Raw genomic sequence first — 25,339 nt, forward strand, 5'->3', positions numbered from 1 at the left:
TATATTTCCAGGTGTGCAAGGGACACATGCACACTAGCAGAAGGGCCAGGTCTAGAGGGCACCACTACATTTGTATTTATTTCCCCAGTTAAAACAGTCTATAAATGCATGTTATTGGTTATTTGTCTCACATCACAGACATTCAGTCCTAGAACCCTTACCATTCATTTGCAATTATTCTATTTTAACATTCTCTGTCACTGAGAGACTGCAACTGTGATTGTTCCTAGCTTGAAACCCTTCATTTGACAATTTCCAGCCAACCCTATTTGGTGTAACACACTAGTGACCAAAATTTCACTCAGAAACTTGAGAAATTAAAAACTGAAAGACCAACTATAGGGAAAAACATAGAAGTCCCAAAAGTCCATCTCCAAGCAATAATCCTTTGCCATTTGCACCTCCCAGCCCACAAGAAATTCAATGGCAAAGTCAAGACAGAGACCCCACTCCTCTCTCCTTTTTGCTTGCAGCACCAAATGTAGCTCTGAATTGATAGACCATTATTGATGTTAGAGATTAATGAGATAATGCATGTGCTTAACTTTAATCCCATAAATAAGTCCATTTCTGAATTTGGGCAGCATTACTCATCACTGGGCAAAAGAGAGCTCTTTCTGGATAATTAATACTTAATTTGCTATGCCATGGTCAGTGGTTCCTACATATGGTATGAAGAATTCTATATATTAAGAGCTAAAGTCAGAATCTAGAGTCAAATATATTCTTATCTGACAAAGTTTATCACAACAGGAAACAACCTGAAATTACTGGTGTTTCAGAGGCACTTTTTAGTGATACAAGAAAACTAAAGTTTTTAAGAACACCACCATGAATAAATAAACATTTAATTTTATGCTTTAATTTTAACTCAGCTGAGTCAGCAAGACAGAGTGGTAAAGAAGTCTTCATGGATAAAATTATCCAAGAAGAAGCAAACACCACAGAAGAAAATACAAAAGTTGCAAATACTTTTGTTTTACTCTAATTGCTTACAAACAGCTACAGGACATAAATATCTAAATTGATTTTCAATGCTAGACACGACAATTCTGTAAGGCAAAATGATGTATTTTTAAATTGACAAACTTCATTAAAAGTCTGCATGCATTTTGATCCCACTGAAGCAAACTTGTATTGTGGAAGACAACACCCTTTTCATCTCCTGACCCATTTGTGTGTTACTCATAGAAACAAGACTGTGTGATCATTTCAAGAGCGATGTTTCACTTGTGAATAAAAATAAGAAAAATAAGTTGCTGTTCACAAGAATGGCCACATTGATACAAGCACCTTGATTCCATATTGTTAGTACCATGTAGCTTTGGATGTTTAAAGGAAATGATCAGCAAGCAGACCAAACACCCTGGGAATAATTCCACACATTAAGATACGGTCTTCTTCGTGAAAAAACAAAGCTTGGAGTTCTCAACTCTCTGGCCACAAAAATACCTTCTTTATTAGAAATAAATTATATTAAAAGTTGTCTTTGTACTACTAACATTGCCAGGAAGCTCTTACAAAACCCAAGTATCAAAGAACAAAAAACCTAGCCTTCAATAGTGCATAAACTGTTTGGGATCAAAGCCTTAGTCTGGAGGCAATCATGGCTTTAATGGTCCACATTTGCACTGATTTGCAGTTGAGAAATATGAGATTTCACTGAGCACATTGCACAAGAAGCTGATCTGCAGCCTTGTGATGTTCACGGAACCACTGGAACAGGCACGTGAAAATGCACACTAAGTAAACCAGGGGAAATAAAATAGCAAAATACACCTCAAATACATTGACTAAATGTAGGTGTGTAGGACTTTGTCAATTCAGGTGTACATGCCAACGTGCTCTTGCTATGACACATCCATAGATGATCCATCACTGAATGGAATGTGTCTCGTGTCCCATGAAGGACAACAGGCAGCAGATAAATCTGGTCTAGTCCATATGGTGTGGAAAAAGCCTTTTTTCCCCAGACTAAAGATTAACGGCAATTGTCAGAAATCTTAACAGGGACCAATGTAGAGATAATTTTAAACTTACAGAAATTCTTAACCACTTCATCATGCCTTGTCACAAAGCAGCAGTCACATGCAAAGCCTGGATTTACTGTTAGATGGTCTACAGAAAAAGAAAAGAAAACGAGGAGTACACTTAAAGCTGAGTTGGCTTGCATTTCCCAGTGGTCTTGACAGGCTGACAAAGCAGCAGCAATGCCACTGCCCAATGTTAAATGCAATCTACAAAGACCAAAGCACACAGCCCGAAGGCAGAGCCCAGGACAATGTTTGCATTCCCTCTGAGCTGAAGCATTCCACAGGCAGGCTTCAGCCTCCCAGGAAAACACACCACAGTGCTCAGCAGCTGCCTTTAATCTCTGGTTTTCTTCCAGTCAGAACCTCTGCCTTCTTCCTGCTCTTATTGTAGCCAGAGTTACCCAGCAGCTTTCCCCCTCCATGGTCAGTGCCAATCTCTGAAACACTTATTTTCCATTCTTTCCTTCTCTTTTCCTCTTTGCCCTCATTTCAGTCTCTTCCTGACTTCCTATAAAAAGTTCCAATTGTTGCTTAAAAGTGTGTCACTCACCCATTATCTTTAAATGAGTGTTCTGTTAGGAGATGGGCAAGTCTTCTTTCAAAGGAAGAAGGAGAACTGCAGCCAGGCCACCAGGTAGTGTGGATGGGTTCCTCAGGAGTAGTACAGCTGGACACGAGAAGACAGCAGAGGACTTCCCATGGCTCTCTCCCACATACAGGTCAGGCTACAGAACCCATAAGCAGGTAAAAAAACTCCTGGGAAAGCCCCAAAAACTGGGACAGGAGCAGGGCAGGCAGCAAGTCCAGATCCCCTCCATGCCTTGGTGGGGCTGCATGACCCATGGCATTGCTGAGCTGAACATGGCTATGATTACTCCCCATAACTCCATACACATACACAGTGCTTCTGAATATGAATAAATAAATACATATATAAAAGAGAGGAAATCACAGTAAGAAAACAGTCCACTAGAGAGATTACATGAAGAGAGGAAACATGCCAAAAGTGGTTGCTGTTTAATTTCAGCATACATACTGCCTCAGGTACAAATAAAAGTCTCAAGAATTCCATTTAAAGCTCGAATCAAGCTCTTCATTTATTTTCTAATTTGTAGATCCTGATCTTGCAACATCCAAATAAACAAAAATCAGGAAGATAAGAGATGCACATCCAAGCCATGGTCCAACTGCAACACACTCTTGACACACCACAGACATCTGAGGTAGGACTTCAGCTAACTTGCAGCACCACAAAGCGTGGAAAGCATCTTTCCAGGAGGCTGGTGACATACAGCCACCCCACTGCAGACCAGGCAGAGGGTTCTCTGGTTTTACACAAAACCAGCTTTACTTCCTTTTGCTGCCTCTCTCTCTGCCTTTAGCCTTTAGGATTTTCTTTAGCCCTCAAATACTACCATTTATTTATTTATTTTTAATACACTGCCCGAAGCTCAGTGCCCAATAGAGCAGTCAGCCTTGAGTTCATTCTCATTACTATCCAAAGGAGTAAAGCAGTTTGGATAAACACAGGGGACACTAACTGGAAACACGGTAGCTTAGGTATCAACATCAAAACGTCCCACCATAGTGGTAAAACAGCTGCTGAAAACAGGGCTAGTCTGTTTATACGTAGTGTGGTACCATCTACTCAAGGTATTCCTATAACTTGGGCCACCACTAACCAGCTGCCCAGTTGGCTCTTGAAACAGGGCTCTTGCTTTTTTTGCCCCATTGTTTTCCATCAAGTTGCTTTTGAAAGGAATTAATTGGACAAAATCCAACATACTATCAAAGTGGCCTTACTAACAAGTATTAAACACCACAAAAAGAAATGTCTAGATAATTAAGAGACCCCCAACATGCTTCAAATAAATCCCCCTCCATTTGTTGTTTGAAGGATGACTTAGTTTAATCACTACTGAAAAAATAAACAAGAAATAATTATTTTTCATTTTTTATTTTTAAATGGATTCAGATGAAGAATCAAGAGGAACTCTTGTTACTCCTGTGTTCTTATGAAAGCTCTCTCACTGAAAATTCTCACTGTGCTCTTGTTATTGTCAAACCTACAGCAATTAAAGAGGTGCTTATAGGAGATGAAAAGAACAGTGATGCTTCACCTCCTTGCTCAAATGGAGGTTTCAATAAAGCAATGTGGACTTTTTGCAGGGGAATGACTTTGCTGGCTTTGGGCTTTAGGATACCAGCCATCCAGAGAAATCTTTTGACATGAAGATAAGATCTACTATAGGTAGCACTTAATCCTTTAAGGCTAAAGGATTAAGCTAGTTGACCAAAAAGAGAAATATTAGATTTAACACCTGGAAAATTCAAAGCACTTCCAATATTCTCATTCCAGGGTTACTCTCTTGAATAATTCACACAAGAACACTTATACAAAGTTTAGTTTCTACATTTGACAGAAAAAATAAACAAATTTATATTGATCTAAAGCAGAAAGTGGAAGATCTGTTGAGGAAATGCTACTGAAGTGTCACAAAACAGACTAAGAAACATTTAAAGTAGGGGTGCAGAAATTGGGGAGATTTCATAATTCCAGGATGGAGAAATGCATGCCCACAACAAAGGCTAGCACTCATGGGTGTCCTAGAGGTGGTGGCCATGCTCAAGACTTGGGAACAGCTGACTATTCTGCTGTGAAATAGCAAATTGTCTCTGTTTATTTTGTTGCTAACCTAGTTGTGCTCTATGAAACCTCCCTTTCAGACAGCCCCTGCTCCTGTCCAGACTCATATGTCAGTCACAAGGACTAACTAGAGCAGCTACAAAGACATGGAATCCATGAGAGCTAGACTACATGTCAAATGCAACCATAAAATGATAAAAGGAGTTGAAGAAAAAATAGATTATCTTTTTAATCTAGGAAAAAATAGCATTTGACCCCCAGCGTGGCTTTGCTGTGCTCATGCCATGAAGGTGTGGTTAGCCCTTGCTCTGAGGCTTTATACACAAAACCTGCCAGCTTCACAGCTTTTGTTCTAGGCCGTCCTCAGCTGGGCAAAGTGAGCCACAGCAAAGCACCAGCTCTGTAATACAGCAGTTACTGTTATTGATTTAACTGGTTTGTTTATGCCTATGTTTAATTGGCTATGTTAATAGCATTTTAATCCACATTTCACTTGTATGTGGCTGATAGCGCAACACTTGTGTGGCTGCGGTGACATTTTCTCACCACTGCTATCTGTCATCGAGGACCAGGCCAGCACTCTGATGCTAACTGACAATCCCAAATGTTTTGTTTAATTAAGTATAATTTACACTATACTGTATAATTCCACAGCAATGGCTGATAAATCTTTCATTAAATAGGCAAAACCATGAAAACCTTTAATCACATAGCAAAGCTTTCAGTCCTTTTACCACCAGTAGTTAGCACTTCTAAATGTTCAGACATAGGATTAATGAGAACAGAGTAAAACAAAAGAAAGCAAAGAAAAAAAAGAAGAAAAAGAAAAAAAAAAAACTGCCAGTGAAGTTGGAAAATCCCCTTTAAAGTTTATGCCAAGCATCATATCACTAGAAGATCAAGCAACACAGTTAGTCAAGGTATTCATGCTTAGAAATACTCTCTCCATCACACTTGGGACTGCCTCGTCTCCAAACACTCTGTTGGTTCATCACAAACAAGTACTGGCCTGCAAGATGTTTCCAGAGAATCATGGTCATCAAGAGGCAAGTTCATTGTATGTGCCTCTGGGCCACCCATCTCCCAACTGATCTGAAGCCTAAGCAACACTTAATTCAAACAGAAAATACTAAGACATTAAACAGGACCTCTCCTAAGGGTCCAGGCCCTTAGGAGTTCACTGCCCAGTCAATGAACTCAGCCTGCAGAGCTTGCAGAGCCTGGTTGGTTTTGTTCAGTTCCAGATTGGCCCCAAGGGAGATGTTCTGAACAAAGCAAACGCCCCACACATCCTCAGGCAGACCCCTTGGACCATGTACAGCCTCCCAACCTCACAGCCCTGCCATGAACAGGAGCACTTTTCACTGTCTAAATGCTTGGTCCAAGCCTATTACTTTCCAACGTTCTGCTTTGGTCTGTCTGACAACCATCACCTTTATTTTTCTCCTGCTAGACAATCTTACCTTCTACTTTCAGTTATTTAGTTACTTCATCCCTCTGTCACAGTCTCTTTTCTTCCCATTTCACCTTGCTCTCAGATTAACAATATAAAACAGAAGTCAAAATGCAAAAAAAAAAAAAACATTTTAAAAAAAATGGCATCTGTGCTATTTAACTACATCAGGTGCCCTTCTCAGTTACCCAAATCACTACTACTTTGGAAAATTTGTGTCTCTTTCTAATAAAAGTTTTGTAGGGAGTAACTTTTTCTTTTACTTTTTTTTTAGTTTGTTTTTTTTTTGAGAGAGAGAGAGAGAATTTCATAGTAGAAAACTACAGAGCAGAAACCATCCAACCATGTATTTTGTGCCAGAAAAATGGCACAGGAGTGTGCTACAGCTGCTTCCACAGAATGCACTCTATATAATATTCAAGATCAGAAATATTTCACAAATAGGCAAATCTCAGGCCTCTGTATGAAACCCAACTGGCAGCCAAGCCTTGCAGTCAGACTTTGCTGTGCAAATGTTGGGGGCAGCCCCCGGCACAGCTGGACTCCCCCACTCCTGGGAGCACAGCAGACCAGGGCAGCAATGTCTGCTGCAGATGGGGACCATCAGCACCACGCAGATGCTCTCTCCTTCCCCAGCAAGAGACTGGGAACACCCACACTTCAACCTAGTGATGGAGCCCCCGTTTCCCACCTCACCAGACTCCAAGTCTTCAGTGTGAGACAGGACCCATCAGTCTCAAGGCAGCTTTGGAGGGAGCAGCCCAACCCACAGGTCTGCAGAACTCTCCACCCCCTGCCTCACACCAGCAGGGCAACTTTCACAGCAAATGTATTAGAGAAAGTGTGAAATGTTCCCAGGACAAGGCTGTGGTGTTTGGAGATGCCTCCATATATTCAGAAGACTTGCTGGGGAATTCAAAAGGTCAGATTCAGCAGAGGAGGGTAGACAGGGTCTTCAAAGTGGTGCTAAAGTGGGGAAAGAGGCACAAAAACACTCACTGGCTTTTTGAGATTCATAGGGGAAAAACTAGAAAGAGGCAAGATCATGAAGAATTTTAGAGAGACTTTTCCATTTGTCTGTGAAAGGCGAGAAAGCAGATGCAGATTTTTGAGAGCACACAACACACACATACATGCACATACATACTGTCATCTCCAGATCCTGGGGAGAAGGCAAGCTGCTGCATTGTGTAGAGATTCAAAATGTAGAAAATCAATTGTAAATCACGAGTTCTGGATTCTTTGAGATGAAGTGTAATCTGATTTACAATGTTACAAAAAGAAATTAAAGTTAATTCCAACATGATTGTGGGTATACCACAATTTAATATAACCATGCTGTGGCCTTTAAATCTCTGCATTGCAATATGCCAACAGTCATTACTTCTTTAAGTTTCATATTTTATTTTAAACTATAAATTGGAAATATCACATAGCTTGTTATTTACATTTCAGAATTAGGATCTTTGCTTAGAAACACAGTGCTCTATGGTGTAATAAGATTATTGTGCAACTACCACACATTTAGGGTAGTTAAAAGCACTCCACTTCACCTCATCATTTTTTCTGCTTAAATATTATGCCACATTCTGATTAATACCAGACCAATAAAATCATCTTAGCAATCTGGTTAGAGTCTTTTGTCTACCCAGATGGCCTGCAATGTTAATGTGTGACAATTTCAACAATGAACTAGGACTGTTTTATGGAACCAACATTTGTTCCACTGCTTTTTCTTCTTAGGCTCAGAATTTTGACACAGATGGTACAAATTACTCAAAAAACAGAAATGTTCATTTAGAAGGCTTAAATATGTGGTTTTACTCAGGCCATCCGAATTTTTTACATTTACAATTCAGTAAATTTACTAACAACCCTGCTGTAATTAAGGTCTATAAAAATCTTCCCTCCTTTCCTGCTTGCTTTTCCCCTTACATATCTACAGCATTTCATTATTCCTCCAATTTATTAATATTTATTCCAGTTCTGAAATGTTTTTAATTTTGGAAGATTTACACTGTTCAATCTTGCATCCGATTCTTCATACCTTTCTAATTATGGGAAAGGGGGGGAAAAAACATTTAATCTGTAACCACATATCAGACCCCCTAGAATCTACACATTTCTAGATCTTAAAGAAACAGAAAAGGAAAAGGTAGAACGATGTCAGCAGCTTCTGGCCAAACTGCAGAGCATTTTCAGTTAAGCAGGAGATCATTTACAATCCTGGCTTTCTGTACAGACACTCAGGAAAGAGTAAGATGTCTGAGAAATTACAACAGGGATAAGAAAACAACAGGATCCCTATAAAGTGTTAAAAGAGAGAGAAGTCCCAGACAAGAGACAGATACACTTACAGCTTGAATCTATAAAGGTGAAAGGTTACTGTGCAAAACTGCCAGAGTACAAAAGAGTTAACAGAGGAACTGCTCTGGAGCTTTTGCTGCTATCCCAGAGAAAAGATGACTGGTGCAGACTTTACTCCCTCCATCCAGGCAGGTTCATGTTCTGCAACACCAGAGCATCCAAGGGTGCCAACACATGTCCTACAAGAAGGATGGACAAGCTTTCATGCCCACATATGGAGGCACCCTGAGACCCACAAACCACCATGGGGGCTAACCAAAATTATTTGGTCACAGAGGAGGTGAGGAGGAGCATCAGAAAATCTGAGACCTTGCTCTGCTACAAATCCAGGCACGCATTAACCCCTGCTTGGCGTTCTTCAGCACAGCAGTGGCTGTGGTCTGCAACCTGGTCTAGTGGGAGGTGTCCCTACCCATGCTTGGGGTTTGGAAGCAAATGATCTTCAAGGTCCCTTCCAACCCAAACCACTCGATGACAATTGATTCAATGATAATCCACATGCTTCCAGAAAGCCTTTGGGCTTCATGGGAGAGACTAAGCTGAAACAACCCATTGGGGTCCACAGCACCTGCATGAGCCACCCCAGGGTTTGCTTTCAGGCCATCCTTCCAAAGTACATCACGACAGCAGGCATGGCCCCAGAAACCTCAGGCCATGTCACAGCACTGTACTTACTAACAACTATTTCCATGTCTTCAGCCAATTCACCTGAACACAATCTTCCTTTGACGATTACTGTATCAGTGTTTGGTTTCAGCACCATTCTGATGATCTGGTTTCTGTCTGACTGTGTCCCTATGATGGTTTGGTTTCATTATTTAAACAAATAATTTAAACATTAAAATCAAATTTAAAAAACAAGATAAAAACTCACGCCTGTCCTTTTGCAGTCCTTGCAGAAAGCACAGTATATGCGTGATGCTCCAATTCATTATGAGATTCTATTAGATCTGCCAACAGAGAGTGCATTTTGAGTTTCTAAATGTTGTTTCCATTAGAATCAATCACTCCATGCAATTAAGCCAATAGTCTCTCACCATTTCTGCTGTTATGAGCTAAACCATCCTAAATATATTGACAGCTGTCTCCTATAAGATGACACAAATTAGGTTGAAGGGGCATAAGCCTAAATGTCACCAGTGGGAGGACATCAGTTATTCTTTCAGAAATCTACCTAATTTTCATACCCCATAAGGCATTCGGTAGACTTTCTTTACATTGGCAGCATGCAGTAATCAATGTTTTGCATATTACAATCAATAACATGCTTAAATGTTTAAGTTTTGCATTCTTTTGCAATAAATATTGATATATTACAAACTATGTAAAACTGTTCATTGGACTTTTTGTTTGCAGCATGTACTGTATCATTCAGCAAATAAGTGAGCTAAATATTGTTTGTTACAAAACAGATGTCACATGAAATTATGCCATATGTGCTATTAAACATTTTTCCTTTTTTTTTTTTCAGTGAAAACCAAGATTTCATTTTAGAAGTGAATGTATTTGGCTTTTCAAGGGTTTGACATATGATAGCAACATCTCTGAAATATTTTTCAAACCTGCTGTGCATCCTGAAATCCAGTTTCACAGGTGGAATCTGAGTGTTTTAAATGTAGATACTTTAAAAATAAAGAAATATGCTACATGTATGATTGCAATACTACTTCTCCACAGGTTCCACTGATTTATCATAGAAGCAAATAAGAAAATTCTACGGTTTTCCCCTACCACTGAAATTGTAGTGCTTTTATCACATCATTACCTTTAAATACAGATATTTTGACTTGAAAATTAATATACACTTTCACCTACAAAGAAAAATAAAAATCCAGCTAATGGCTGTGTGCAATTTTCTGCAAAGATTTGATATTGAAATCTGAGAATAGCGGGTGCATGGGGTTCACAGAGGTCAAGGATGGCCAATGCAGATCTGTTTCAGAGTGAAACACAAACCCCCTAACTCTGCACAGGGAAAGGCAATGTGCTCCAGGGTCTGACTTGGATTGTTTTTACAAAACCATATATGTGAAAGCAGGGCAATCTATATCTTTAGACTTTGAAAGTGTGAACTCCACAACAAAGAGAGCAGAATGCAAGAAAGATGCTGCTAAGAGCCACATAGTAAAACAAAATCTGGTTGCCACAGGAAGAGTGACATTGGCATCAGAGGCAAAGGCACTTAGACCCACAAATGGAAGCACAGCGCATTGGGAAAACTAGAGGAAGAGCAGCAGATGCAGCAGCACAAGGGAAAAATTCAAAGTAAAGATCTGGAGACTCCATATGCAGTTTTCTTTCTCTTAGTCATCAAAAGAAGGAAGATAGGGTAAACAAAAAGGGAGATAAAGAAGGTGAAAACATTTTTGCTCTTCTTTCTCCCACAAAGGCAAAATACTTGCTTACACTTCTAAACTTACTAGCTTTGTGAGTCTTCTCTGTAATACAAATAACTAATTGCTTGCCAGGAAGCATTAAAACTGGGAGGAAGCGTCCTTAAACTCCCAGCTTGGTACAGACTCTTCAGGCTTCTAGTCTGTAAAAAACCCTTCCAAATAAAGCCCTTCCTCTAACACTATGAACTTCCATTACAAAGCCAGACAAAATGATTTCAGACCCCCAGACACCACAACTGGTGAGGCTGCTTTTCCCACCTCAGAGCACCTTCCTACCCTATCAAATTCCCTTGCTGATTTTTCATATTTTCTGAAGAGTAATGTCACCTTCATGTCCCATTTATCATTTGGCAGGTTAACTTACACTGAGTATTTGCAGAACTGCAGATGGGGCCACCACAAAGGATCACTGCTGTGATTCATTCACACCACCAAACCCATAGGATTCAGATCAATACTGGTTTATTGGCTTAACGAATTGGGAGCTTCTCCCATGGAAAGAAGCTTTTCCAGCAGTGATACAGCATAACTCCAGCACCTCCAGTGAAGCACTCCCACCAGATCTGCCTCAGGAGATTGAGTCCTCACTGGTTTGGTGCCCACTGCACAGGTCAGGGAACGACAGGGGTGCCCAGAGTCCCGGCTGTTGGGGAGAGGGTCCTGGAGACCCCCATCACCATAGAGATGGGCACCTGGTGCCAAAATATCCCCCTTGGATCTAATGCTGCAAAGCCAAACCTGCTGGTTTTCCGTATTTCCTGGTCCAACATGCCCTGGCTAAGACTAAATGGGGTTTTCATTGATAGCTCAAGAGACAAAGCAGAAGCAGGTCAAGCTTTTCCCTGAGTTAAAGCACAACCACTGAGGAGGCTGATGGAGAACAATCAGAAACAGCTATTCTGCAGTAACTTCCACTGTGGAAAACCCTTAGTTCATAGAAAACATGTACATCTTTAAAAAATACCAAACTAATCTTTCTCTGAAAATCCACTATTTTTTACCCCACTTCTAGAGTAGTGCAAGGTTATTTTTAAATTATGCAGTTAGATGCCAGTATTTGGGGCGATAGATTCTTTACAAATGCCAAAGATCTGAGAGCAGGAAAGATTACAGGCAACCCTACAACCTCCAATTAAATGCAAACATAGTTGTAAAAGCTTTCTCTTCTCCCAGCCTCCATATTGCACCTTCTGCAGCAAAATGCTCAGTACATGATAAAAATAGCTAGATCTTTCAAAATCTTAGAAGAGAGGTACTTGAATGTTTTTCTTTAAACATATTTTCTTAAAGGCAACATAATGAGGTCATCTGAAGCGGATTCAAGCTGATAAACTGTGTTTAGGAGAAACCAGAGGTTGAGCAGAGGGTTCTAGCAGAGGAAAACAAAGAGAATGATTGGAAAAGTCAGATCTCAAAATGTTAATCAGATTCAGAAACATAAAACATGACAATTTAATGGTGTTTGGTTAAAACTAGAAAATTTTAAAGTTTTAAGTATCTTACATTGAATTCTAATACTTTTTTTAATTATTAGCTGTAAAATGCTTACAATTTTCAGTGAAAATTAGACTTGGTAATTTATATTTCTTGTTTATACAGTACAATTTGCTGATGAAAAAATGCGCTAAACTTATTGATTCATGACCATAATTGTTTAATTATTTATCATTGCAGAATTATATTAGCATTTATAATAATGCAGATGTGCACAAAGGCTAAGAAGTCATATACAGCTTTTGTTTTGTGTTTGCTGTGCTGAAATTAGGTTGATCCAGGTTGTGTGTGCATACTGCATATTGCAAGTGTTGCAACTCAGTGTCTCTTGGTTTTCCTGGAGCTACAGCAGGTCCAGCCAACAGCCCTAATAATGAAAAGGCTCCTGCAGCTAATAAAGTATATAAATTCAATGGCAACAGCGTTGCAGAAGAAGTCTCTTCTCAGATTGATTTTTCTGTTACCATGATGTGCATTAAATTCAGTGCAACACATGCACAGCTGTTCACTTCATACCACCCACGGTAATGGAATAGCTCGTGTGTTTCGTACAAGGGAAGCCAACAAGAGCTGCACACCACAAAAATTACAACCAGCTAAACTAGCCAAAATCTTCTGCATGAGGCCAGTTAAAGAAGAACATAAGAACTCTTGATAGGAGAGAAACATATTCCTTTAATTTTCATTTTTATTTTAAGGGATCATAAACACTGAAATAAAATGACAGATGCCTCACTTCAGTCTCTCCTCCCCTCTGTGTGCAAAATCTATTCCCTCAAGGAACTACAATAAGACTGACATACATCCCTTTCTTGAAAGCCACTAAAATAGCTTTGCCATGGGCTTCATATAAATTTGTAATACTGAGTGTGTCTTTCTGGACTCTTCCTCGTGACGTGTTGATAGTCAAGGTTCCCATTGCCTGTCCCCTCTGTGCTCTTGTCACCTAACACTATTTACTGGTGCTACCTTTTCATAATTAAGAGTCCGTATCAAAGCAGTTGTAACACCATTTAAGCAGCTTTTCTAAGGAATCAATTCTAAATGAAAAGGCAAAGTATAAAAATGCCCCATCTTCTGCTGTGCCTAACTGATTTGCTGTGCATTTTATCCTCAGGGAGGTGCTGATTCCAACAGGCAGGGAAGAAGGACCATTCACAAAAGCCGCATCACACAACCAGCAAGAAGAGCTGCTTGTGTAGTTTACATGTGTTGTGTGCCTCTAAAAGCAGCCCCACAACCACACTGGCCATCTCAGCTGAATTGTGTAACACAATTCACAGAAGTGAGCATTTAACTTAGTGACTCCTGCCTCACAGCACAGGCCAGGTATTTGTTTCTTTTCTTAGACTGATATTGGTGACAGAATAACATACTCATTAATGGCAATAATGATTATACGGAGAGGTAGAATAGTGATTCTTCCAATGCACTGTATGAAGGAGTCAGTTTATTTAATTAACAAAATTTATTAAAGAACACAAGACAATCAAGGAAAACACGCTTTTGTTAAGCACCCTCACAGATATGATCATTGGCTCAGTAACTTTAAACCTATCAACCTGTTATGGTAACACTAAGTGTGCCACACAGAGGGACAAGTGCCAGAAGAGCACAGCCTTGCTCAGAAATGGGCCAGTATCCATCCCCCTTTGGCTAGCAGGGGCAGAAGCCCCAGTGAGGCTGTAAGGGCATACAGAGCAGGAAATAACAGAGGATTAAGACAGCAGGACAAACCACGTCCACACTGAATACATGCTAACTACAGATTGGGACCATAAACAACAGACCCACCACCACACACTGGATAAATCCCTCCTTTTCCCAGCTTATTCCATCACTATGCAAGAGACCAATTCCTGCCTGAATACTTCTGCAAGGTCCTAATCACACCTCCAAGAAGTTGGGGTGAAGAATTTTCCTGAGTAGGATTATTTCAAACTCTTTTTCAGGTGTTAGTACCTTAGTCCTCATAAAAATCTCCACGTGGGATGGCCACTTAAAAAAACACTTACCAGAACTGCATAACAACGTGCAGGTTTTGGTTTTACCAGTTTCAGAGCTATTTTAGGCAGCAGGGCTTGCATTTCTTTAAGAGAACATATTCCTATGTGACTGTCATGTCATATTTTAATTCTGGTTACCAACACACTGTCGTTAGATAACTGGAGGATTTATCAGTTTTGCCAAGCAAGGTAATATGGGAGTGCTCAGTACTTGAAAAAGGTGGTGAGGAAGAGGAAGATCACTGTAAGAGCTTCAAGACTAACTTCCCTGAATCCACAGGCATTAGCTAAGTTCAGTTCCACCACTGTGAGACAGTAATTGGCTCAGTGCCATGCAGATAGATAATTAAGAGATTAGGAAACACCTGAATACAACAGACACAATAACAGGAGGCTCAGACACACCATGACAGTCATTGAGGAAAAGGTACATCTCACCTTACTTTGCTTGCTGTCTTTTGTTCAAATGTAAAATTTTCGGGGAAATTATGATAAATCAAGATCTATTTTTAATATGAGTTTTTCTCCTCACTTTAGTCGGTGTCATATCTACATTAAATGAAAAGTGGTAAGATCAAAACACCAATAGTCAGCCCCCATTTCAGTTGAAGAGTGGTATTTTTTTTTAGATGCCAAGATCTGTCCATAAATCAGACAAACACATCTAACAGGCAAGAAGTGGAGAACCATTTTTTAAGTGATGTTTTCTGGCTTGCCAGAATTTGCTGTAAAACTTTAGGCATCTGGCAAAAAAACCCAAACCAAACCCATTACATTTAATCTAATGTTTCTACCCTTCACTCTATTCCCTGTTGAAAATAAAATACATTTTGAAACCGAAGTCAATAAGACACTGTCTCAGGAGAAGGCTTTGAGGTTTGTTTTGGTTCCTGCTCAGGCCTTGGTGTAGCCACCAGCAAGTCACTTCCGAGTGTCAGAGTTTATTATTTTTCCTGGGTGTCCAAATGGAAACTGAGCTCATTCAAAATCTCTCATAAAGGAAGTGCTTGCAACTCATAAATCACGACCAAGAATCCAGTATTTCAGTTTACTTATTTGCAAAATAACAGCCACCTGTTGCATTTCTTACTAAATGATGTGTAAAGACACTACATTTATACAATGCTGATGTAACTCAGTGGTCTAAATTCTCCTCTTTTCCACCAGTATCTACCTGCAGCAACTGCATTTGCAGTGAAGCAGCATAACTTAGTGCAAATGGGCCCATGTCCTTAAAAACACTGCCCCTGAAGTCAGACTGAGAGTCCTGCAGGAAATAATCCAAGAAACTGCTGCTTTAAAACACTTAACAAAGAAATGAGGTGGAATTGAAATTAATTTTCTCAGCAATCAATGCAATGCTTCAATGTTTCCTTGAAAAGCCTGGCTTCTCTTCTCCCAGGTTGCCTTTTCCTCTTTCCTATTGTATTTTCATTAATTTAGAACTTAAATCACCAAAACAATGTGTGACTTTCAAAAACACTTGACATGTGTAAGCATGAAAATACATTTTGTGTGGCTATATGCAACCATGAGACTGTTTTTAATGAAGAGATTTAAGTTGTATCTCTTCTGTAACTTCCCTAGCTTTGTTGTCACCATTGTTTTACCCCCATAGCTATATCCTGCCTAATAAGAAAGTACAGCTGGAGTAAAATGGATGGGTTTTGTCCTTTGTTAGAATAATTGTTTTTAATCACACTTGATTTTCAATATTTTTTCCTTTAAAATAGCAGTTTGAACAAAAGCCTACATTCCTCTCTTGTTCCCACACTAATCTCCTACTTGCCAGTCCCCACGATTCACACATATTGCCGTATTTGGTGTTCTTCCTAAAGCTCTTCATAATTACATCACAATTCATCCCTTAAATTTAAAAGTGTTTTGAGCTCTAATTGTAGAGACAACCTCAAGAATATTGCCAAATTAATCTAATGGCCTCCAAACCAAAAGGCAATGAACAAATGACAAAAATCACTTTAAAAATCTTCATAAGCCAACATGATCCTTCTGGGAAGCCTGACTTGTGGTTGAATACTGGGCTTTAGTAACATTAACCACTCTTGTCACAAAGATCCTGTAAACTTTATACAACTTCTTAAGCTCAGGGATGTAAATGCCCTGACCCAAAGCCACACAGGAAAAGTGCTAAAAATGCAGATCTTTCAGATCTTTCCCAGACAGATGTCTTGATAACAGACATGCAGATCCTAGACTGTGTTCTTATCCCTTGAACATTGCATCTGATAGGGCTTTCTAGAAGCTATGAGCTTTCTACTCATCCTGCATCTGGAATCCTCCAGCAGCTGGTCTGTCTTCCTGCTCCTTCAGCCTCCAAACAGGAGGTCAATGCCATTATCACATAGCCCACCAGCATCCCTTAACACACTGTGCTCTCAAATAATAATTCAGCACATGAGCACCTGCAATCCCTCTTCCATCCTTCTCCACCATGACAAGAAGGACGCCTCCCAGGTGGTATCAGTATCACATGCACTGATGTGCCCAAGCAGGGGTATCATCAGCTCAGAGGGACACAACATCTGCAGAGCACAAAGCACATCACTGTACATAAAGAAACACCTTAAATACAACAAAATGAGCAGAAGGTAGGAAACGAATCACCTTCAGAGCACAGAGGGAACCCTGCTTCTTCAGTCTGTCCTGGACTTTCAGAGTTCAGGAATGCCTGGGGTTTAATGGAATAAAATTTCATTCACCAAGTAAAAACAAATCAAGACAAATAAATTAAAACCTCCTCCCCCATCCATCTGATGACATAAAACTCTCAGAAAGCCTCTCCAGAAATGAGCGAGCAGAAGCTGAACCACCTACTCTGGACTGGTCATCTAAGAAGTCCAATCTGGGGAGTCCTGTACTACTGCATGCCAAGCTGACTTTGGAGGATCCCTAACATGGAACCAGGCTCTCCAACTTTTTCACTGATCCTACAGGGCACAACTCCCATTGCAAAACACAAGTTAGCCTAATATTCTTCTCATCACCCAAACCCCAATGAGAACTGAAACTGAAGACATGGGGAAAAAAGAACCTTTCAGGAGATCAAGCATAGTTTTGCCAATAAATAATAAGGGTAAAACATGAGATATCTTAATCTTTATCCCATATTAATACATTTATAGGCAAAAAGCAAGGAACAATATCTGAAATGTTAAAAAAATACTATGCCAGCACTTATCTGGTGACACTTGAGATGAAGAAGATAATTAAAAGGATGATTGTACTGGGTTGTTGTACTCCATTGATAAGAAAAGTTCTAGAGAGCCCATTCAGTATGCTCAGCCATGATACAAGATGCTAGGAGAAAACAGAGTGCTGTGGCAGTGACAGCACCTCAGATCTACAAAACATTAAAATGAATGATAAAGGTGGCTCTGAAGGAAGCAATATTGGGCTCGGCTTGCTTGATGACAAACATTTGAACAAATGTCTAGACATCAGAATACCTCTTCATCACTGCCCACTGCCTGTCACCCTGCATTCCCCTGCAAAAATCTGCCCATAAATCTGTCCATAAATTTAGAAGCCTTTTTGGTCTCTCCTGTTGATAAAGGCCAGTCAGTAAAACACCAGCAGCCAAAATCCAGCACGGCTGTTCCCTCAGGATGTGCCAGCAGGGCTGATGTGAGGTCCAAACCCAGGAAAAACACGAGGTGATCACTTGTTTTGCTGTTCTATTTATTAAACATCTCTTGCTTGATTATAACTAAGCACTAAGTTTTTGCAATACTAGCAAAATCTGTAACAGTTTCTACAACTCTCATGATATTCTAAGCTAACTTCAGAGGCAGAGCAATTTACCAGAACTGCAGCTTAAACAAGTTTGAATTTCATTTGCTATATATATGAAGAGAATGCTCTTACTGAAAAAAGAAATGCATGAGCACACATTAAAGCAGAGCTTTGATTCTGAACTCTTTATCCTGAACTCTGAACAATGGATACTTATGAATCATTTGTGCTGCATACTGAAGCCTTTTGAACTGGTAACAAGAGAAATCAGTTCTGCTAATGCGTCTCTCATCCGAGATCTCTCACTCATCCAGATTTTAAATCCGAAACTTAGAATAAAATCATCTTTGTGGAAGGACCAAGAGTATTTCGGAAAATAGACCGGTCAGACAGGAGGATAATTTCTGGGTGGGGTAATAAGGAGACTGTGTGCAAGTTCGGATTTTCAAGACCAGATGTTTAAAATCAAGGTCTGAAAAACGTGGGGAAGAGGCTTTGCAAAATGGTTTGCACTGCTTGTGTTTGGGGTCTAGTGGGGCAATATTGTCACTCTGCAGTGTGCAGCAAAACCAGACTGTGGAGATCAAAGTGATAAGAATTACATTAGAATGAAAGTTTCGTATGTGGATAAAATACTGGATTGAAATCTAAGTACATATCTTATATGCTGGCATAAATTTGGTCCTAGCAATGAAAAAAAATATAGCAAAGCTACGAATTCTCTCATATGGAAAAATCAGCCTTTACTGGTACTATAAAATCTTTCTATATAAGTCACCTTTGGTCATTCCCTATTTACAGTTAACAAAAAATACTCCAAACACAAGGCTTCTAGTAACTAATTTTATGTAAGTCTGGTGTAACAAGTTCCCTGTTTGAGGATATGTTTCACAAGAGATCAAGCTCAGATTAAAAGAATTTTAAAAGTGTAGCCTGCAACAATGCATGGACAGATACACTCCTCCAACTCCAGGCTTTTGAGAACTCCTTTTAAACAGTGAAGTGTGCAAAAAAGCTACAGAAACTTTTATAAGAGATAAATTGCACAATACCAACCTGATTAAATTTCAAATGCTATCAACTTTTGCTTAGAGTCTAAGATAGGGAGCAGAAACTGAATTGAGAGTGCAGCTATCGAAAATGCTTTCCAGGCAGGTCCAGACATGTCTAAATAAATGTCCACATTAAATGACAATGTCACTAATGACAGAAGCACTGAAAGATCAACGTGAAGTGCACAATCACAACTCTGTATTCCAGTGCAAAATTCACCCTTACTATTTAGCCGCAATGACCTCCGGATGTAAAATGCCTGCAGTGGCCCCAGCCTGAAGTGCATGTGGCTGTACAAGGGAGGAGCTGCTAAACCATTGCTTGTAGGTAGATGCTGCAGCAGGTAGATGCCTATGCAAGATGCATAGAGATAAAACCAGTCACATAACAATAATGCAGCATTTTTGTCCCCTCTCTCTGCCATGCAGCCACAGCTCACTAATAAAAGCACATTTACTCTGCCATCTCCCCAGGTAAATAAATGCATTATACCCATGCTCAGCTGCCAGGTTTTTGCGGCTCAGAAAGGACAGGCTGTGGGAGGAGGCAGAAGACACCCCAAAGTAGTCCCAGGGGGGCTCAGCAGTGGCCAAGGGCCCCCAGTGCTGGGGCACTGGGGAACAGAGGGTTCTTGCCCCAAGTATCCCTCTTCAGCAATCACTTCTGTCAAAAAGCGTCAACCATTGCCCAAGTTAGAGCACAGGTAAGTCTTTGCTATGGCCCTCTTCCCACAGGAATGAGTTAGGGGTAGGGTGCAGTTAATCAGTGACTTGTCAACTTTTTGGATCCACCTGTAACCCTCAGTGTTTCATCAAACTCTATTTGGTAAAAAAAATAAATACATACTTAATAAGATTAGACACTGGTACCATTTCATAAGCACATGCCATAAATACTCTCTCCTGCCAAACTGAAAGCTTCCTCTCTTATGTTTAGTGACCCTCAAATCACACTTCTTTCAGATCACCCAACTGTTATAGTAACAGCAAAAGCAACAGGATGGAAAATTCCTCACACGTGCACATTTTAGGCTACATTAATAAAATGGGACAACCTGCCCCTCTGAAATGCAGCCAGCTCTGGGGTAGAACAAATTCTGGCTTGGGAAGCAACGTAACTTCCCATACGGTTTTGGAGGAAAGACAAGTTTTGCACAAGCCAGGTCTGCTCATCTAAAGCAAACACGAGAGTAACAGGAATTGCTCCTTTACAGAAAGAGCAACGCTGGAAGGCATCCCTACATGCTAACCAGCACAGCATGCCAATTGCTAACTTTGTAAAAAAGGCCAAAAGAAACGGAAAAATCTGAATCTGTATTTTCCAGGAAGCTAAGTGTAAGATTTAGATAAACAAGGAGTTGCCCTGTAGTTGGGACAAGAGCACCAGTAAAAGAAACAGAGAACAAACCACCAATGCAGTGGTGCAAGTTCTCATTTGCGATGTTAATGCTGCTTTATTTGCTGAGTTCCCATCCTTCAACAGCAGGTCAATGTTTTAATGTGGATTGGGCACATAAATGCGGATCAATTTATGCATTAAAAAAAATCATCTACATGTGCATTTATTTCAATTTTATTTTTAGTGAATCAGGTCCTGATTCAATGCTAACTGAAAACCCTTGAAATAACTGCGAGCTCGCTCAGAGCCAATTCTGTGTCGCTGCTATGAAATTAGTAGCGAAATTAAATGGCTCAACAGTGCTAAGACATTCCCCAACTACTCCAGCAAGCAGTCACTCACCTCTAAGGTTAACAGGATAAAGGCTGGATAAAGAAACTACTCATTATACCACCTCTACAAAGAAGCAATTATGAGACTTTACAGAGTGGTTTCAAATGTATTTTGCAAACTAGGACTCAGACAAATATTAGCGGCAGCAAATTACAGTACTTAACAGAATTATCACCAGAAAAAGAGACTCTTTTAATCTATAAAAAACATCAACAAAAGATGTAAATATGGACTCCTCGATGGGTGGTATATCTTGAAGAAAATATACATCTAATCTCACAGTGTGTTACCTCCAGTACCTGGAGAGAAGGTTAACAATTCAGAGCTGTTTCCTACAGCTATAGAATATATTTTGATGTAGATTTGTAGATATCACAGACTCAAAATCTATTGTATAATCACAGGGCAAGTGCAAGGAACCTGGGGACATACTTGTCTACAGTAAAGTGCTGGAACACTGGCTTTCATTTTAATCAATGTTATTCCCTGTTTTTAACAAATTATATTTCATTCTGTGGCCTTTTAGTTCTATTTTTCTCAGTGTAAACAGCAACAGTGCTTTCACTGCCACACGCACAATTTGCAGGCTACATATTGGCATTACACACACATTTATCTCCATGTGCAACAGACATCCAGGAGAAAACTGTCACCCTCACAGCACCTCCTGACAAGCAGCAGATTATCATCTTGTTTGCAACACTGTAAATCCAGAGCAACCGGACCTGGGCACAATCTATTGCTGCTTGGGGTTAAACCACACACCAGGAACCAGTCAGTGATCCAGGGATTCACAACCTGATGTGTCCAGGCATTCCAAACCCAGCATTCCCATACAAGTCAATACAAGCAATGGGAAACCAGCACCTCGGGATGTCAAGCAATTACTGCAGGTTTATGTCAGAGAAGAATTTGCCTCTCCTGTCACACATGTTTCACATATAAATACATTGAAGCTGCAATTCAAGAAGCTAGAAATCCATCCAGCTTTGGTCTTTCCCTGCTCAAAGCTCTGCAGTGGAAGCCGGTGCTTGTTGAGTGTGAACAGGGACTGTCACGAGCAGAAAATATTTTGTGACTCCATGACATTTCTTTCTCTGAAGTTTTCAGCCTCTTCTTTATCAAAGGAGGAAGAGACATGGTTTTAAATTCCTTCCATTAAAATCTTATGCTAAAAGTTTTTGAATGATAGTCCAACAGATGTGGGAAGTGGCCCTGATCATGTACTCCAGCGTGCAAAGGAGAAAACCTCCAGGGTAGTAACAATCACTGAAGGTTCCCCCCTCTTTCTTTGAGGAACCTCACCCCTACTCCTAACCAGATTTACCCCTGGGCACACTGTAGCTGTCAGCACTGAGCATCTGAAACCCTCTGCATTAACTAAACACAACAGGGAAGTGAGCTTCCATGGGCTCTTTAACCCTTCCTTGCTTCCCTCATTTTAATTTGTGTTTGGCAAGCTCCAAAACATTCAGAGGTCGAGTTTTAGCTTAATTAAGAGACCACAAAAATCCAGACAGTCATCCAAACCTTCTGAGCACTCAGAGTGTGGGAAAGTAAAGTAAGATAATCATGTGCCAGCAATTTCACTGAAGATTTCTAGTGTTTGCTGCCCTGAACAAGGCTTGAAAATACCAGAACTGTTTCGCTCCCTCTCTCACACTGAACTTGAGCTTTGCAGACGCTTGATCAAAAACTCAATGCAAAGCACCTGAGCTCTGGTGCATTATCACTTGCAGCTGCTGATTTTCCAGTATCCCTCCGTTATTTTTCAGCATCCTCCCCAGGAAAACTGCTGGGAATACCACTTCTACCTATGTTGTTCTGTCACATACCATTTCTTACATTTTCTCCAGCAGCTCCTTCATTTTTAAAACTCTCCTAAATTTTGAAAAAAAATCCTCCCCTTTGTTCCCCAGGTGGGTATAATTCACCCTTTACTTCTTGGCATTTGATATCTGACTCCTGGATGAAACAGCACAGAGCTGCAGCATCAGCAGTTCCTGAAGGGACCATCCCTTTCCATTACTGTTTGGATAATGGTTGCTCTATAAGATCAATTAAAAGAAGAAAATGAAAACAGGAATTGATACCAGAGCCTAGGCCCTTGCCCAAGCTGAGGGCACCGACAATTGCAAGATAATTTAGCAGTGCTCCTCTGCCCTCGCTTTGTCCATGTTTATTTATGCATCTTTCTGTTATAAGCATCGTGCATTAAAGTCAATAGCCTACCACTGCTTATCAGAAAACAAGTGGAGCCAGACCTGGACTTCTATAAATAAGATTTACTCTATTGGCTAAATAATGACATCTAAACTGGTCTGATTTAACTGACTATGGCAGTTCTTAGAGGAAAATTTAATTACACTTTGTACTTATTACAGTTCCTTTGTGTGCCTCTTGCTTCCCAGCAATTTTGAAATATAGACTTAAGTCTGCTGTACAATACATCTCCATACCTATAGTGACATGTGCTAACAGATGGCACTGTGAGTACAGAGCAGCAGATCAGCATGAGTTGTCAGTTTTGGTGGCCACAATTCCCTTGAAGTTATCACAGCCCAACACAAAATGGCATTAAATAATCACCGGCCATTTCCCATGGGCTGGGAAGAGCATGACTCAGCACCAGATCTTTTTATAACATCCAAACATTTAACTTTCTAGAAATGCTTTTATCTTTATGAAGTGCATTCATTATGGCAACCTGGTAAGCAACCGATGCGCTGGGATGATACTGCTCAGCCGTAAGTGCAGCAAGAGCACCAACATCTCAGGTGCTGGGGTGGGCTGGGCAGCGTGGAGGCAGCAAAGCCACGTGTTTTTGTGCACAGGATAATACTGCTCTATGAAATTACATTAGACGTGCATTAGGGGCTGTAACAGAAGACACCAAGAGTAAAGGATATGCACAAGCAGGAAAAAGAAGCACACAGGGAGCAGTGGGGAAGGTGGGCAGGGTTCTGCTGTCCAGGCAGCTCAGCACCACGGCAGCCCCAGTGGCCACCTCACTGGCTCACACTGCCAGGCATGGGAAACAATGCAGGGGACAAGCCACAGAGCTTGCTGTCACATGATACATTCAGGTTTTACATGCACTTTACCACATTCAGAGGAAACTCAAGGCTAGCCCAAGCTGAGGTTCAGCTTTACCTGGAATTAATGCAGCAATGTTAAGAAAATATAGCAAGATGAAGATACAGACACATATTCCTAATACATTTTAAAGATGAGATGTCCTAAAACTCATCTTTCTTCCAAGCTCTCAAACTTTAGAGTCCCTTAGGACCTATCCTACAATTGCCATCATCTTGTGATTAAATTTCCTGAATTCACACCCCAAACACACTTTGGAACAGCTTTACAATACCTGCAAAAGAGCCTCAGAGCAGGGAGTAATAGAGCTGCTGCCACCTCATCCGAGCCAGGTGTAACACCCCATCACCTGCCCAATTTGAAGTCTGAGTTGGTTGAAGAGCATAATGGGAAATGTAGTCCTCTCCTCCTCCTCTTTTTCTTCTTTCTCCTTCCTGCCCCCAGCCCACACATCCCTTTGGACCAGGGGTGTCAGGTTGACAGAGCCCAGGCTCGGCTGGTGCATCCTCAGGAAGCAGCTCCTTCCTTCACAGCCTCCAAGGACACAACTGTCTCGTGCCATTTTTGACATTCATCTGGAGAGAACTTCCGCAGGGGCTGAATTTAAACACAATTAAATGTCACAGAAGGTTTTTCTGGTGCTTTTGTTGTTGTTGTTGTTTTAGCTTTTGTGACTGCCCAATCGCTGAATGTTAATATTTTTTTAAAGGATTCATTATTTGTCCATTGATGTCTGAAATCAAGATCTCAAAGCAATATCCTCCAAATCCTTTACAGAGGAGAATCCATACTTTTTTTAAGTGATTGGTGGAATATTCTCAGTTTGTGTGTTTGCATGTAGAAACCACTTACATGCAGCTTTTAATATGACTGAGTGGACTTCAGACATTTCAGAGGACAGGATGTTACTAGGCAGATCAGAATTTCAGATGCAAACCTGGAAGTATAATTGGCATATGAACAGGTAGCAGGAAACTGTGTGAAACATTTTCTGAAGAGACACATTTTCACCATTTGTCTGCAATGGAAATGCATGAGCACAGGATTTTCACCATCAAAGCCTGCAGTGTCGTAACGTACTGCAGAATTGTGGCCTTAGGGTTCAGTAAATTACTGTAAAATAATTTTAAATGTTTGCTGTTTTCTTTCAAAATGAAAAATACAGAATGAAAGCCACAAACAACATCACACAGAAATAACTGGTTTGCTTATGATATTGCATGAGTATGGAATTGCTTTTTAAAACCTCGGTGGTGCCGGGTGGGTGCCCAGGAGATGCTGCCAGGGTCCAGGTCCTGCAGTGGAACCTG

The sequence above is a fragment of the Apus apus genome, chromosome 11, assembly GCF_020740795.1.
Source record: "Apus apus isolate bApuApu2 chromosome 11, bApuApu2.pri.cur, whole genome shotgun sequence".
Lineage (NCBI taxonomy): Eukaryota > Metazoa > Chordata > Aves > Apodiformes > Apodidae > Apus > Apus apus.